This window comes from Hyla sarda, unplaced genomic scaffold (genome assembly GCF_029499605.1).
Source record: "Hyla sarda isolate aHylSar1 unplaced genomic scaffold, aHylSar1.hap1 scaffold_1168, whole genome shotgun sequence".
Taxonomy (NCBI): Eukaryota; Metazoa; Chordata; class Amphibia; order Anura; family Hylidae; genus Hyla; species Hyla sarda.
In genome coordinates, this window is record NW_026607790.1 from 99,444 (window position 1) to 115,744 (window position 16,301).

Below are 16,301 nucleotides of genomic sequence, written 5' to 3' on the forward strand. Positions count from 1 at the left end.
ATCCTAAGCCCAGTGTCACATGCAAGTAGGAGGAGTAAGAAGGGTTCCTGGCAAATCCGGGTTATGGATTGCATTTAAAAAGGCCCCGTGGGAGTGCAATGGGCCCCTGTCTTGCTGCTTAGCAATAATGGTATGGGTTTAGGTTCTGCTGTGTGTACTGGTGGTTGACTGCCCCCCAGCCCAGAGTGTGCATGGAAAATTGTCTGGCAGCCTCCCTGACAGCAAGCAGTGATAGTGCCCATGAAGGGGACCTTGTTGGGCCCGCCCCTTTCACGGTTATCGCTTCTCGGCCTTTTGGCTAAGATCAAGTGTAGTATCTGTTCTTATCAGATACTTACCTGGCAGGGGAGATACCATGATCGCTACGGTCTGAAGAACTCCAAGCATTGTGGTAGAGATTTTGCGTAGTACGATTGCAGTACTTTTCGTTCTTATTAGAACCGCATTTCTCTAGAGCATACCACCTGAAGATCGTCTCCTGCCTGCCTCGGAACATCTGAAGAAGGAGAAGATCTTGAAGACTGCAGCTCCGGAAGAAGCCGACGAAGAACCTGGAAGAAGGGAATCGGCGGTGAATTCCGGAACAGCGGCGAAGAGGAAGGCGGCGCAGAATCTTTTCGAAGAAACTCGCTGCCTCTGGAGAGGGATTTGCATAGCTCCTCCCACCGGGACCGGATCTGCATAGCTCCTCCCACCCGGGAAAGAAGACTTTGCGAAGCCTCTCTCCGCAAGGAAGCGGAAAAGAGCCTGCTGGAAGAAGCCATGGCCTCAACCAGCAAGTCCACCCAGGAGGCTGCAGGGCAAGGCCTGGAGGTCCAGCCCCAACCACAGCAAGCTTCAACCTCCACCACGGCAAGGCAGAAGGGCGGCAGAATTCCTAACCTGGAAGCTCCAACCCTGGAGCCCTGGATGAGGCAGACTGTTGCCTTGAAGCTCAAGCCCGTGGACGGAAGGGTGCCGGACATGTCCCACGACGTGTTCTGCAAGAAGATGCTGGCGGATCAAGGCTTCCCCACGGCTGACACCCTGGGAATAGCAACCTTCTTTTCGGGAATCTTCTACATCACCTTTGCCACCATTGGGACCTGTAGAAGATACTGGGAGGTGGTGAAAGCGGCGAGTCCCGAATCCCCTTTCTCTCGCTTTGTGGGCAACTGCCTTATTCAAAGAGAGGAGAGGCGGGTGACGGTCTCAATGCGGAACCCACACACCCCAGGCACGGACATCTCGACCTTCCTGAAGCGCTTCTGCACCGTAGTGAGGGAGCCCACCCGCATCCTGAACTCACTCGGATACTGGACCTGCAAGTGGTCTGTGGTCGTCAGACTCAACAAGAACCCTGCTTCTCCAGACGGACTACAGCACCTGCCAACGACATTTTCCTTGGGCAACTCCACAGGACTTATCTTCTACCCGGACATGCCGCAGACCTGCAGGAGATGTGGCAAGATGGGCCACGAGGGCAAGGACTGTACGGAGGATGCCTGCAGGTATTGCCGTGTGACAGGTCACACGACCAAGGACTGCCCCAAGAGCAAGACCTGCAACCTCTGCGGACTGGCAGCCCACAGCTACAAGGACTGCCCCCAGAGGGAGAGAACATGGGCATCTGTGGCAGCGAGAGCACCGAATCCAGCCCCAGCTCCGGAGCCAACACCACGGATGGCCAAGCCGACCAAGGAGGGTAAGAAGGCGAAAGCCACCACCCCTGCCCTGTCCCGCCCCTCCCCTGCCCCTCCCGCCCCATCCCCTGCCCCTCCCGCCCCATCTCCTGCCCCTCCCGCCCCATCTCCTGCCCCTCCCGCCCCATCTCCTGCCCCATCCCGCCCCACCCCTGCCCCATCCCGTCCCACCCCTGCCCCACCCCGTCCCACCTCTGCCCCTCCTGCCCCATCCCGTCCCACCCCTGCCCCTCCTGCCCCATCCCGTCCCACCCCTGCCCCTCCTGCCCCATCCCGCCCCACCCCTGCCCCCCGTACCCCACCCCGGCCCACCCCTGCCCCGTCCTCCCCTGCCCGGCCCACCCCTGCCCCGTCCTCCCCTGCCCGACCCACCCCTGCCCCGTCCTCCCCTGCTCGGGCACTCTCTCCTGCCCCCCGCCCCACCCAGCCTCCTTTCTCTCCTGGCCCAGCAGCACCTAACCCCCCTCCAGCTGCTGGTGCCCGCCCTTCGGAGGACTTTCCTGTGCTTCCTCCCCCAGGTACCATACAGAGGAAGAGGAAAGGAAGGGACAACGCATCAGAAGAGTCCCACAAAAGAAAGATAATCGAGACCTGCGAGACCCCTCAAGCTTCAGATGAGGAGGAGGAGATGGAGCAGGTCTGCGAGAGCCTTGAAGCTTCAGAAGGAGAGGAGGTGATGGAGCAGGCCCAAGTGGAGCAGGTCCAAGCAGAGCCAGTCCAAGCTCAATCTATGGAGGAGCTGCTGCAGGACCCAGAGGTCAAGAAAATCCTGGACACTCCGTCCAACACGATCTACGACGAGTTCTTGGAAGGGCGCTACGAGAAGCCACACGAGCCGACAGGCGCCAGAGAAGAGGACCCGTCCGACCAGACTGGTAACTAGTATCAGAACTAACCTCTCTTTTTATTCCCATGGCTGATCTCAACATCTTCTGCATTAATGTGAGGAGTATTAGAGCTTGGTTTAGATTTCAGACTGTTCTTACGTTCTTAGATTCCCAGAGGTGTGATGTTTACATGTTGCAGGAATGTGCTTTGTCTGCTTCTAGGTCTTACAACCATCTGGCCAGGCAGTGGCCTCACGGCCCTTCCTACTGGTCTGGTGGGGGCGACAATAGGTCTGCGGGGGTGGCCATCCTGATCAGGGGAGGTAACTTTGCACTTGATTCCGTCCGGGAGCTCGTCTGTGGCAGACTTCTTGTCGCAGACGGTTCCTGGGCGGGTGAGCCCGTGCGGCTCATCAACGTGTACGCCTCCCCTGAGAGGGATGTCCGACTGGAGGTTCTCCAGGCCCTGCGGGCTGAACTCGCCACCACTAGGGCAGTAGTGTTGGGTGGTGACTTCAACTGCCCCATTGAGGTGGACGGGCGCAGTTCTGGCACATCCGCCAACCTGGACGTGACGTCTAAACTGCTGATTGAGATGGTGACGGAGGCATCCTTGCAGGACGTTGTCGGGTCCATCGGGAACGGCTCCGTAAACTATACGTGGAGCCGCCCCGATGGCTCGCTCCGTTCTCGGATAGACTTCATCTTCACTTCGAGAGCAGTCAGAAAGGTGTCGTACTCTATGGTCCCCTGCTTCTTCTCTGACCACAGGGCCATTCGATTCCGGGGGACTCTGGGCCATGGATTCCCACCTGGCCCGGGCTCCTGGAAGTTGAATTGTGCCCTGTTGGAGCAGAGGGAGGTCATGGAGGAACTTAGGGATGCTTACCTTGTATGGCGAAATGACAAATGTCTGTTCAAGTGCATCAGCGATTGGTGGGAATATGTTAAAGTCGAATTCCGTTGTTTCTTTCAGGCAAAAGGCAGACAACAGGCGTGTGCGAAGAAGTGGGACTTGAGGAAACTGCAGCGCGAGCTGCGGTCCCTGCAGGACCTGCTCCAGTGTGGCTGGGACGTCAGGGAGGAGCTGGAGGAGACCAAAAAGAGCTTGAAAAGGCACTTTGAGGAGGAATCCAAGCGAATCGTCTTTCGTTCCAAGGTGGAGAACCTGGAGAAGGGTGAGAAATGTAACTCTTTCTTTTTCAGGAAGCTCCATGCCGGCCACACGCCCCTGACTGAGCTACGAGATGAGACCGGACACATGAGGAGCGGCAAGGAGGAAGTGATGGGGGTCGTCCACGACTTCTACAGCAACCTCTACGCCCCCAAGTCATCCGACCCCGAAGCCGCCGAGAGGTTCCTGTCAGGTGTCACTAACGTTGTTGATCCCGCAGGTGCGGCGGCTATGGACGACCCCTTGACGGTGGGGGAGCTGCTCTCTGCCGCTAAATCCTTTAAGCCCGGCAGGACCCCGGGCAGTGACGGTCTCCCGGCCGAGCTCTACGTAGCGCTGGGTGACCTGATCTGTCCGGACCTGTTGGAGGTGTACGAGGAGATGGTGGTGGGGGGCAGAATGCCTCCGTCGTTGAGGGAAGGGATGATCACGATCTTGTATAAGCGGAAGGGGGAGAGATGTGACCTGAAAAACTGGCGTCCCATCTCTCTCCTGAACGTGGACTACAAGATCCTCGCCAAGGTGCTGGCCAACAGGCTGAAACCTGTCATGGGGCAGATCGTCCATCCGGACCAGACCTGCAGCATTCCTGGCCGCAGGATTGCCGACAGCCTTGCCCTTGTGAGAGACACGGTCCATTACATCCAGGACCGCGGGGGCCGCGCCGCCCTGGTCAGCTTAGATCAGGAGAAGGCGTTCGACCGTGTCTCCCACGCATTCATGGACAGGGTTTTGCGCAGGCTGGGTCTGGGGAAGATGTTTTGCTCTTTTGTTAACGTTATGTATTTTGACATTTACAGCACGGTGTTGGTGAACGGCTGGAAGACTGACCCCTTTCCTATTCTTTCAGGGGTTAGACAAGGCTGCCCTCTTTCACCTCTCCTTTTTGTTTGTGTTATAGAGCTCTTCGCTGAGACTATCCGGCAGAATGGAGAGATCAGAGGGATCACCGCACCAGGACCAGATCGCCACGAGGTCAAGTGCTCGCTCTACATGGACGACGTGACCGTCTTCTGCGCTGACCAGCGTTCGGTGACTGCACTCGTCCAGACCTGCGAGGACTTCGGCAGAGCTTCGGGGGCAAAAGTCAACTGCGGGAAGTCGGAGGCCATGCTCTTCGGGGAATGGCACCTGGCTTCTTCCGCCCCCTTCCCCTTTACTATTAAGCCGGACTTCATTCAAATTCTTGGAGTCTGGTTCGGGAAGGAAGGAGCGGCCCTTAAGTCTTGGCAAGACCGACTAGGAAGGATAAACTCGAAGATCGGACTGTGGAGCTCCAGAAAGCTCACGATGGAAGGCAAGGCACTTGTCCTGCGGAGTGAAGTTTTGCCTGTGCTCCAATATACCGCACAGGCCTGGCCTCCCCATACCACCGTTTGCAAGGCCATCACCCGGACAGTGTTTGGCTTCGTCTGGGGCAAAATGGACAGAGTCAAGAGGACCGTGATGTACAAGGAACCCCGCAAGGGTGGGAAGGGAATACCCGACATCCCCGCTCTGCTGAGGGCCTCCTTTGCATGTGTCACGGTGCAGCGGACTCTTGTAGAAAAGACTGGCTCAGCGGGCAGGTCCATGTCTCGCTTGCTTCTCATGCCCCTCTGGAGACAGCTGGGCTGGGACAAGTGGGACAGCTCCATCCCTTACAACTGGAACACTCCCTGGTTCTATGGGGATGTTGTCCGGTTTGTGAGGGAGCACCAGCTGGAAGGACTGAAACCAGACCTATGGAAGCCAAAGACAATCCACAAGCTCATCCGAGCTAAGGACTCGACCGAGCTGGTTCCGGGACTCCCCGCAGCCACTGCAGAGACAGTTTGGAACAATGTGGCCTCAAAGCGGCTTACCAATGGACACAAGGACTTGTCGTGGATGGCCGTCATGGGAGGTCTCTCTCTCAGGTCATTCATGCATGCCCGCAACCTGTGCAAGACCCGGTACTGCCCCCGTTGCCCCTACGTGGAGGAAACATCTTTCCACGTGTTTTGGCAGTGCCCCTTTGCACAGGGTCTGTTGGACGCCCTAGAACAGGAACTCAGAGACTCAGTGCCCAGGAGCTGCCTATCGTACCATTCGGTGCTTTACGGCCTGTTCCCTGGGACCCACGACGTGGAGGCCATCCAGGAGGCCTGGCGCCTTATGAACTGTTTTAAGGACGCAGTGTGGCTTGCCAGGAACCGCCTCGTGATCAACAGGGAAAACATGTCCGTCCGGGACTGCCGCAGGTTCATCAAGAACCTGCTTAGAGACTATTCCATCTTGGACAGCTCGGCCGTTGATGAGGAAGAAGAGGAGTGAAGACCCCTCTCCTTCTCCCATGTCTCCCTGAAGATACAGCCCAACAGTTTGGCCCTGTGATCCGCCCCCTCCCTACCCCCACATAGTCGCCCACACCCCTACCCCGATCACAGATTGTATTATTTGGTTTTTGTTTGATCTCTTGTGCCTTTATATTGCAGGATTGAGCTGAATGTTAGAGTAGCATGGTGTGCGATGTATAGCTTAGGGAACCTTTGCTGTGTATTGTACTATCATGCTTTGTGTGACTGTAATTTATTGTACGACTTGTAATGACTGAACGGAAAATAAAGCTCTTTCAATCAAAAAATCTGTTCTTATCAGTTTAATATCTGATACATCCCCTATCTGGGGACCATATATTAAATGGATTTTTGAGAACGGGGGCCGATTTCGAAGCTTGCTTCCGTCGCCCTATGCATTGACCCGATATGGCAGTATCTTCGGGTACAGTGCACCACCCCCTTACAGGGTTAAAAAGAAAGATTCCTACTTTCATTGCTACCTGCTTGCTGGCTAGCCAGCTAGCCAGCCCTGTGGGCCTTGCTGCTGCTGCTGCAGCCAAAAAACAAAAGGTGGTGCTGCTGCTGCTTCTGCTGCTTCTGCTTCTGCTTGTGTCTGGCCGCTGTTGGAGCGTCCAGGCACAGGACTTCTGCTGCTGCTGACTAAATGGCCTCCTTAATTGGATCATTTGAGTAGCCAGCACACCTGTGCAGGTAGGGCATGACATGATAGGCAGCTGCCTTGATAGCGGGTGGGTGCTGAATGTTCCTAATTGACAAAATAAGATTAATGCTTATGAAGAAATATAAAATCTCATCCCTTCCCCAATATCGCGCCACACCCCTACCCCTTAATTCCCTGGTTGAACTTGATGGACATATGTCTTTTTTCGACCGTACTAACTATGTAACTATGTAACATAACATGGGGGGGGTCTCCTGGCTGTTCACACAGGTGTGTCATTGCTGTACATTGACCATGCATTGCTTCTGTGGTATTGCAAAGGCAAAGACAAATGCTTCCAGCCATCCATTGCACTAATGGATTGGTCATCAGCTGGCTGTCTATGTCCCGCATCAATATAGACCAAAGTACAGAGGGTTAGGCTATGCTATTGTGCACCTACCTGATGCATCAGAAGGTGCGAGGCCCTTGCTAAATTCTGTGCACAGACTTTGAGATCTATACTTTAGACTGTATCTAAACCTGCTCCAACATGGACTGACATTCTGGCCTACTTTCAACCGATGCGACTTGTCTGTCGCTGAACAGTCGCTTTTTATGTATTCAGCACCTATGTATAATGTTGTAAAAATGCTCTAGAAGCTAAAGTCGCAGAAATGTCACACATATTTGGCCTGCAACTTTCTGTGCGACAAATTCAGACAGGAAAAATCAGTATAAATCCTTAGAAAATTATCCCCCAGTGTCTCCATCTGCTGGCGGTATTGAATAAGCATTGCTGCACTGATGGGGTATGCATTAGACGAAAAAAAAGAAGAAAAAGAAGAATAATACGCCCAGAAAAGAGGCGAAAAGGAGAAAAACGTAAAAAAACGTGAAAAAAAAGTAAGAGGAAGAGAAGGGAAAAAAAGGTGGAAATGGGTTTAAAAGTGATTTCGGCGGAGAAATATATATATATATATATATATATATATATATACGCGCACACACACACATATATATAAACGTATTCTCCGTTGAGATATTGCAGCCGCTGCTGTGTCCAGGCCCAGGAGCCTTAGCACTGTGCTGTGATGTCACTCAATACCACTGACATCACTAGGTGTAAACAACATCTCTCCTTTGCTGTGTATGTGACTATGGAGCTGTTTGGTGATGTCGTCTATTATGGCCTTCATAGAAGCAACAGGAGATTGTTGCATCCATCTAGAACCCTCAGAACTACAGTGCTATGATGTCACTCACTTCCACAGGCCTTGCAGAGTGTAAACAACAACAACCCAGCTTTGTTGTGTATGTAACCATAGGGATTTGTGATGTCACCTAGAACCTTCACAGCAGCGACAGCTTTATGAGGAGCATCAGCACTGCTCTGCCTGAGCAGAACCATCACCGCCATAGGTTGTCAAATAACCCGGATTTAACCCACACAGGTAAGTCCAATGGGGTGCAGGCATGTCCTCTATGCTTACAGCTTCCCGTGGGTGTTGGTTTGATACCGTTTGGGGACAGCCAAGGAGGCATCTGCAGGCAACAAAGGTAGGTGTGTGCTTGTGTGTGTGTTTCCTATGCAGATCCTAAGCCCAGTGTCACATGCAAGTAGGAGGAGTAAGAAGGGTTCCTGGCAAATCCGGGTTATGGATTGCATTTAAAAAGGCCCCGTGGGAGTGCAATGGGCCCCTGTCTTGCTGCTTAGCAATAATGGTATGGGTTTAGGTTCTGCTGTGTGTACTGGTGGTTGACTGCCCCCCAGCCCAGAGTGTGCATGGAAAATTGTCTTGCAGCCTCCCTGACAGCAAGCAGTGATAGTGCCCATGAAGGGGACCTTGTTGGGCCCGCCCGTTTCACGGTTATCGCTTCTCGGCCTTTTGGCTAAGATCAAGTGTAGTATCTGTTCTTATCAGTTTAATATCTGATACGTCCCCTATCTGGGGACCATATATTAAATGGATTTTTGAGAACGGGGGCCGATTTCGAAGCTTGCTTCCGTCGCCCTATGCATTGACCCGATATGGCAGTATCTTCGGGTACAGTGCACCACCCCCTTACAGGGTTAAAAAGAAAGATTCCTACTTTCATTGCTACCTGCTTGCTGGCTAGCCAGCTAGCCAGCCCTGTGGGCCTTGCTGCTGCTGCTGCAGCCAAAAAACAAAAGGTGGTGCTGCTGCTGCTTCTGCTGCTTCTGCTTCTGCTTGTGTCTGGCCGCTGTTGGAGCGTCCAGGCACAGGACTTCTGCTGCTGCTGACTAAATGGCCTCCTTAATTGGATCATTTGAGTAGCCAGCACACCTGTGCAGGTAGGGCATGACATGATAGGCAGCTGCCTTGATAGCGGGTGGGTGCTGAATGTTCCTAATTGACAAAATAAGATTAATGCTTATGAAGAAATATAAAATCTCATCCCTTCCCCAATATCGCGCCACACCCCTACCCCTTAATTCCCTGGTTGAACTTGATGGACATATGTCTTTTTTCGACCGTACTAACTATGTAACTATGTAACATAACATGGGGGGGGTCTCCTGGCTGTTCACACAGGTGTGTCATTGCTGTACATTGACCATGCATTGCTTCTGTGGTATTGCAAAGGCAAAGACAAATGCTTCCAGCCATCCATTGCACTAATGGATTGGTCATCAGCTGGCTGTCTATGTCCCGCATCAATATAGACCAAAGTACAGAGGGTTAGGCTATGCTATTGTGCACCTACCTGATGCATCAGAAGGTGCGAGGCCCTTGCTAAATTCTGTGCACAGACTTTGAGATCTATACTTTAGACTGTATCTAAACCTGCTCCAACATGGACTGACATTCTGGCCTACTTTCAGCCGATGCGACTTGTCTGTCGCTGAACAGTCGCTTTTTATGTATTCAGCACCTATGTATAATGTTGTAAAAATGCTCTAGAAGCTAAAGTCGCAGAAATGTCACACATATTTGGCCTGCAACTTTCTGTGCGACAAATTCAGACAGGAAAAATCAGTATAAATCCTTAGAAAATTATCCCCCAGTGTCTCCATCTGCTGGCGGTATTGAATAAGCATTGCTGCACTGATGGGGTATGCATTAGACGAAAAAAAAGAAGAAAAAGAAGAATAATACGCCCAGAAAAGAGGCGAAAAGGAGAAAAACGTAAAAAAACGTGAAAAAAAAGTAAGAGGAAGAGAAGGGAAAAAAAGGTGGAAATGGGTTTAAAAGTGATTTCGGCGGAGAAATATATATATATATATATATATATATATATATATATATATACGCGCACACACACACATAGATATAAACGTATTCTCCGTTGAGATATTGCAGCCGCTGCTGTGTCCAGGCCCAGGAGCCTTAGCACTGTGCTGTGATGTCACTCAATACCACTGACATCACTAGGTGTAAACAACATCTCTCCTTTGCTGTGTATGTGACTATGGAGCTGTTTGGTGATGTCGTCTATTATGGCCTTCATAGAAGCAACAGGAGATTGTTGCATCCATCTAGAACCCTCAGAACTACAGTGCTATGATGTCACTCACTTCCACAGGCCTTGCAGAGTGTAAACAACAACAACCCAGCTTTGTTGTGTATGTAACCATAGGGATTTGTGATGTCACCTAGAACCTTCACAGCAGCGACAGCTTTATGAGGAGCATCAGCACTGCTCTGCCTGAGCAGAACCATCACCGCCATAGGTTGTCAAATAACCCGGATTTAACCCACACAGGTAAGTCCAATGGGGTGCAGGCATGTCCTCTATGCTTACAGCTTCCCGTGGGTGTTGGTTTGATACCGTTTGGGGACAGCCAAGGAGGCATCTGCAGGCAACAAAGGTAGGTGTGTGCTTGTGTGTGTGTTTCCTATGCAGATCCTAAGCCCAGTGTCACATGCAAGTAGGAGGAGTAAGAAGGGTTCCTGGCAAATCCGGGTTATGGATTGCATTTAAAAAGGCCCCGTGGGAGTGCAATGGGCCCCTGTCTTGCTGCTTAGCAATAATGGTATGGGTTTAGGTTCTGCTGTGTGTACTGGTGGTTGACTGCCCCCCAGCCCAGAGTGTGCATGGAAAATTGTCTGGCAGCCTCCCTGACAGCAAGCAGTGATAGTGCCCATGAAGGGGACCTTGTTGGGCCCGCCCCTTTCACGGTTATCGCTTCTCGGCCTTTTGGCTAAGATCACGTGTGGATTTCTGTGCGTGGTTTGGGTTGAAAGGAGTGGTGATCGGGGCCCTCTTTACGGGGGGCCCTGGATTGTTGCTGAGCTGCGATCGTGGGTTTTACCTGCAAAAATGAGCGAGAAGGCGCGTGGACTTGAGGACACGGTGCGGATCTACGTTCCTGGCGAGCACCGGGGGACGATCGGACTTGACCAAATCGTTGTGGAGATTCTTCGCAAGCTTGATTACCTACAGGTATGGAATGTATTGGCTATACAGGATTTTCCTAGGCAAGGAATTTATGATATTACTTTTTGTGGTTCTGAGATTTGCCAGAGAGTCTATATGGATCTTGAAGAAATGAAGAGGAAAAGTGAGCCTGCTATAATGAAGAAGATTAAAGTGGAACCGTTATTTATGAATACAACAAAGGTAGTAATTGTCCACATGTATAATCCTAAGGTTTCTGATGAAATGGTTACAAACTTTTTGTTCCGGTATTGCGAGGAAGTGAAATTTATAGGAAGACTTAAGAACAAGTTTGGGTACTTTAATTGTAAGAGAAAGTTTATTGTAAAATTTAAAAAAGATGAAGGAATGCAAGATGGAAGGAAGAGCATACCACAGGTGTTTTCTATCGGAGGAGAGAGAGGTTTCTGCTTTTATGAAGGCCAGTTGCAATATTGTAGAAAGTGCCATGCCTATGGCCATGTGCAGGATTATTGCCCTGAGAAAGGAGAATGTTGCAGAAATTGTGGGAAAACTGGTCATGAAGCAAGTATTTGTACAGAGAAGAAGACATGTGATATCTGTGGAAGTGAGGAACATTTGGCAAGAGGCTGTGATATGTGGTATAAAAAGAAGAGAAGTTATGCTGATGCAGCTGGGAATAGAGGAGAACAAAGAGAAAAAGGGGGAGGGAGGTTTGTTCCTGGAGTTGGTGAGAGTGTGAGTGTGAGTGTTAATGTGGCACAGGTGGCTGAGGAAAGTTCTGTGATAGTGGAGCACATTAGCACTCAGGAGAGGTCAGGGGAGGAGGGTGTTTCCACTGCTGTGACTGGTGAGGAGACAGGTGTGGGAGGTGAATTTACCTTGGTGAAAAAGAAAAAAGCAAAAAAAGTGAAAGTGGTGGAGAAAATTGAGACAGTGTATGGTGATGTTCTTTCTAGTGAAGAGGCTATGGATGATATTGAATGTCCAAACCCAATTGTGGGGGAGGAGGAGGGAATGGAAGTTGTTGGGTCATCTCAGAGATCTCTAACACCTGGTCAGAGAGTTTCTCGCAGTAAGGAAGAAGAGGAGGAGGAAGATGAGGATGTGCAGGTTGTGAATAAAAGGTGTAAGACAGGGAGCTGGTCTGAGGATCAGGAAGCCCTTGTTCTTGGTAGTGATAATGAAATAGACAGGGACTCTAACATAGGGTCGCCTGATTGTTTTGCAAGTTTACATAGGAAAGTTGAAGGCCAAAATGTTAATTTCTAAGTTAAGATGGATTTTAAAGCATTTGGTTTTCTTTTCCTAGTTATTATGACTTTGGTTGTAACAACTATTAATGTAAGAAGTATTGAGTCTGAAATTAGGAGAGCTGCAATTTTTGATATTCTTGAGAATGTTAGAAGTGATGTGATATGTTTACAGGAGTGTGCAATAAAGTCAGCACCTTATGCAAATGAGTGGAAGTGTGGGCAGTCCTTCTGGTCCACATGTGCAGAAAACAAAAATGAAGGTGTTGGGATTTTATTGCGAAACAGGGACATTAAAGTTTTAAATTGCCAAACTTTAGTACCTGGTCGTTGTATGGTTTTAATTTTTGAGGTTTTGGGCCAGAGGATGAGAATTTTTAATGTGTATGCTCCAGCAGAAAAACAAGCACGTTTGTCTTTTTTAGAGTCCCTTAAGTTTTTTATCCCTGGTCGTGAAGATACTATTATTGTTGGCGATTTTAACTGCATTAGATCCGTCAATGATCGTGAGAGCTCTGCTGAGGTTAGAACTGATATTACTTCCAATGTTTTAAATCAATTTATTCAAGACTTGCATTTTACTGATGTTGGACTGATGGTTAGCACTGATGAAAGATATACGTACATATCAGATAGTGGCCGCTGTAAATCCCGGATCGATTACATCCTGGTCTCTGATGGGATTAAGGTGGTCCGGTGCAATCAAATGATGTCAACTTTCTCAGACCACAAGATGGTGTCGGCTGAGATAAGTGTCACAGAGTCCCTTCATTTTGGGAGGGGGCTCTGGAAATTAAATGTAAGTCTATTGGAAGATGAGGAAGTAATGGCTGGTTTTAATCATGTGTTTTTATCCTGTGTTTCTAAACAACCTGATTTTAGTAATGTCTTAGTGTGGTGGGAATGGGCTAAAGGAGAGTTTTCTAATTTCTTTAAGATGTTTTGCATAAAGAGAGCACAAGAGAAGAGGAGGAGTGATGAAAGGCTTGTATCCCGGTTAGAGACTCTCTATAAGTTTAAACGTGTTGGTGTGGAGGTGGAGGATGAGATTGTTAAGGTGAAGGGGGAGATGAAAAAAAGGTTGTTGGAAAAGGGAAGGAATATTGTATATAAGTCTAAAGTGCAGCACCTAGAAGAAAATGAGCAGTGTACACGGTATTTCTTTAAAAAATGTTTTAATGCTAAAGGTGTTTTTAAATCTGTTTTTACCCCTACGGGGGAAGTTTTTGGAGAGGAGATGGTGAAGGAGATTGGCAGATTTTATGAGACACTCTTTAGTAATAAGAGCAGAGCCAGTGAGACGGAGATGAATGATTATTGTAATATTTTGGAGAATAATGTTCCTGTTGAAAAAGTAGATTTTTTGATTGATGATGTTAGTGAAGGGGAGATCAAGCAGGCCCTGGATAAGATGGCCAAAGGGAAGACACCAGGCTGTGATGGTCTCCCCGCTGAGTTTTATTCCGCGTTCTGGAATATTTTAAGTAAAGAGTTTACACGGGTGGTGCAATATGTTTTTAACTCAGGTGTTTTAGCTGAATCTATGAAGAAAGGGGTCATAACATTAATTCATAAAAAAGGTGATGGCAGAGATCTTAAAAATTGGAGACCTATAACTTTATTAAATTGTGACTACAAGATAATTGCTAAGATTGTGGCTAATAGACTGAGTGATGTAGTGGACCACCTTGTGGGAGAATACCAAGTTTGTGCAGTACCGAAAAGAAAAATAACAGATAATTTATTGCTTTTAAGAGACTCTATTTATTACAGTAACTTTAACAAGAATGCACTGTTTGTTGAGTCCATAGATTTCGAAAAGGCTTATGATAAGGTTGCACATGATTTTATGTTCATTGCTTTAAAACACTTAGGTATTCCAGAAAAGTTATTATCTGTTATTATGAGTTTTTATCATGGGGTGACAAGTCAGATTTTAGTAAATGGGCATGTGGGGCCTGCTTTTAATGTCTTGTCTGGAGTCAGACAGGGATGCCCACTCTCCCCAATTCTGTTTATATGCGTTATAGAGGGCCTGTTGAAGAATGTGCAGAAAGATAAATGTGTGAGTGGTGTTTTTATTCCAGGTAGTGATGGTAGTAAGTTAAAGGTTTTAAGTTATATGGACGATGTGGTTTTTACTTGTACATCCCAAGCAGATCTCAACAGAGTAAATTTGCATGTGAGGATTTTTTGTTGTGTGGCTGGGATGAATGTGAACTGGGGGAAGTGCCAATTATGCAGTTTTGGGAACCAAGAGAATATAGTAGTGGATGGTGTTAAGGAAAAAGAAGACATTGAAGTGCTAGGAGTGATATTTGATAAAGACCTCAAAGGAAAGAAAAGTTATGAGACTTTGGACAGTAAAATTGAGAAGAAGCTATCCTTCTGGAGGTTAAGGAACTTGCCACTTAAAGGGAAAGTTCTTATCATTAAGTCTGTAATCCTACCGCTTCTCTTGTATACGGCTATGGTGCTTCCTCCAGGGAAGTTATGGACTAGGAGAGTCACAAGGAAGCTTTTTGTGTTCTTCTGGGGGTCTAAGATGGAGAAAATGAGAAGAGAAGAAGTGATGAAGAGTATGAATTTGGGCGGATATAACTTTCCAAACATTGATCTGTTTTTAAAGGTGCACTATTTTCTTTTAATTTTTAAATTGATACAGTGCAATAATAGGGCGGCAGACATGAGTAAATACCTTGCAGGATGGTTGTTTTCCAAATGGGGCTGGTGTGAGAGGGATTTGAGGAGACCCATAGCACATGTGATACCTACCTTCTATGTGCTCCTCAGGTCTTTCAATGATCAATTTGGTTTGAGCTCTTTAGGTGAACCTGATAAAAAGAAAATAGAACAAGAAATAAGGAAAAATGAGAGATTATATGAAGTACCATTCTGCACTAATGCTCAGTCTGTGAAGATTTGGAAGTTTTTTAAAGTTATTGGACTATCAAACAGACAAAAAGACGTTAGTTGGATGTCCTTTCATGGCTGCCTCCCAACCCGATCTTTTTTAAATGGAAGAGGTTTGAGAATAAGTGACAGATGCCCAAGAGAGGGTTGTGGAGGTAGAGAAGACTTAGTGCACCTTTATTGGGACTGTTTTTATGCAAAAGAATTTTTTATGTTTTTAAAGAAGTTTTTAATCCAACTCACTGGATATAACAGTTTTTCTTTTGAGAAAGTTTTTATTGGTCAAGATCTTAGTAAAAAGGAAGATACACGTACTAATTGGATTCTTTTTTCTGTTTTTAAAGAGGTTTTATGGGACTCACGCAATTTGCTTGTTTTTAAAAATGTTGTTATTTCTCCGAGGGAATTGAAAAGATTGTTTTTAGGAAGGATTTTTACTATCTTTCTACTGGACAAAAAGAGAATTGGTGAAGAAGAAGCGGAGAAAATCTGGATGCATACACGATGGAAAAATTTATAAGAAGTACGTAAAGGAGAAAGCTGTAAGTTTTTGACCAATTTCTGTGATTGTTTTTGACATGTTTTTTTGTTTTGTTGTTTGGTCACTTTTTCTTGGCACTCGGTTCCCTTAGTTAGTTTTTTCCGTATGATGTTTTTTCAGATATTGTTTTAAGTGACGAGTCTTGGTAGGTGACCTGATGATCGTCCAAACAATAGTCTGTAACTGAGGAAAAAAAAAAAAAAAAAAAAAAAAAAAAAATCTGTTCTTATCAGTTTAATATCTGATACGTCCCCTATCTGGGGACCATATATTAAATGGATTTTTGAGAACGGGGGCCGATTTCGAAGCTTGCTTCCGTCGCCCTATGCATTGACCCGATATGGCAGTATCTTCGGGTACAGTGCACCACCCCCTTACAGGGTTAAAAAGAAAGATTCCTACTTTCATTGCTACCTGCTTGCTGGCTAGCCAGCTAGCCAGCCCTGTGGGCCTTGCTTCTGCTGCTGCAGCCAAAAAACAAAAGGTGGTGCTGCTGCTGCTTCTGCTGCTTCTGCTTCTGCTTGTGTCTGGCCGCTGTTGGAGCGTCCAGGCACAGGACTTCTGCTGCTGCTGACTAAATGGCCT

The 16,301-nt window shown here is 48.1% G+C and overlaps 2 non-coding genes and 2 pseudogenes across 2 annotated transcripts; all 4 read left to right on the plus strand.

The window, feature by feature from the left end:
• The first annotated feature begins 278 nt into the window (after positions 1–278).
• Positions 279–446, plus strand: LOC130302517 (U2 spliceosomal RNA; annotated as a pseudogene).
• A 5,821-nt stretch (positions 447–6,267) lies between these two features.
• LOC130302515 (U2 spliceosomal RNA) lies at positions 6,268–6,441 on the plus strand (annotated as a pseudogene).
• A 2,076-nt stretch (positions 6,442–8,517) lies between these two features.
• Positions 8,518–8,708, plus strand: LOC130302514 (U2 spliceosomal RNA). Its single transcript, XR_008852714.1, has one exon. It is a non-coding gene; the product is annotated as a U2 spliceosomal RNA (small nuclear RNA).
• Positions 8,709–15,888: 7,180 nt separating this feature from the next.
• Positions 15,889–16,088, plus strand: LOC130302516 (U2 spliceosomal RNA). The gene has a single exon (XR_008852715.1). It is a non-coding gene; the product is annotated as a U2 spliceosomal RNA (small nuclear RNA).
• Positions 16,089–16,301: the final 213 nt, after the last annotated feature.